This window comes from Suncus etruscus, chromosome 3 (genome assembly GCF_024139225.1).
Source record: "Suncus etruscus isolate mSunEtr1 chromosome 3, mSunEtr1.pri.cur, whole genome shotgun sequence".
Lineage (NCBI taxonomy): Eukaryota > Metazoa > Chordata > Mammalia > Eulipotyphla > Soricidae > Suncus > Suncus etruscus.
In genome coordinates this window covers 53603432-53604064 of record NC_064850.1, presented here as the reverse complement: position 1 = coordinate 53604064, position 633 = coordinate 53603432, and the positions used below count along the sequence as shown (strand labels likewise).

General features: G+C 29.1%; 1 pseudogene; it reads left to right on the top strand.

Annotated features, from left to right (window-relative positions):
- Nucleotides 1-228: 228 nt before the first annotated feature.
- Nucleotides 229-329, top strand: LOC126004830 (uncharacterized; annotated as a pseudogene).
- The last annotated feature ends 304 nt before the right edge of the window (nucleotides 330-633 follow it).

Below are 633 nucleotides of genomic sequence, written 5' to 3'. Positions count from 1 at the left end.
AACATCTTTAACTAAATGGTGAATTACTTGATTACATACAAATTTAGAGTTTTATCTAAGTATTTTAAAATTAGAATTGGGGTTGTTACATACATTACATCAATTAATATGTATAATAGTTTGGGTTGCATAATCGTGTTGACAGTGTTCATTCCTTCATTTTATGAAACATGGGTTATTTTTCCATTTATTGGTGTCTGAATCTATGTCTTTAAAAAAATTTATGGTGTGCTCGCTTAGGCAGCACATATACTAAAATGATACAGAGAAGGTTAGCATGGCCCCTGCTCAAGGATCACACACATATTCATGACACATTCCATATTTAAAAAAAATAATGATTTTAATGTACAAATATTTTACATCCTTTATTAAAATTATTCCAGTGTGTAGGATGTTTTAGGACACTATTGTAAGGGACTTCAAAATTCGATGGAATAAACATTAAAGGAATAGCATGACTTTTGTTGCAGGGTTCCAGGAACAATTGAATTTTTTCTTCTGGTCCCATCCAAGATCAGGACTATTGATAAAACTGAAATAACATTTGAGAAAATACTTATGATTGTAGCATATATTTGAAAACTATAACCACACATTCCTTTCAATATATCTAAAAATCTTAAAATAAAT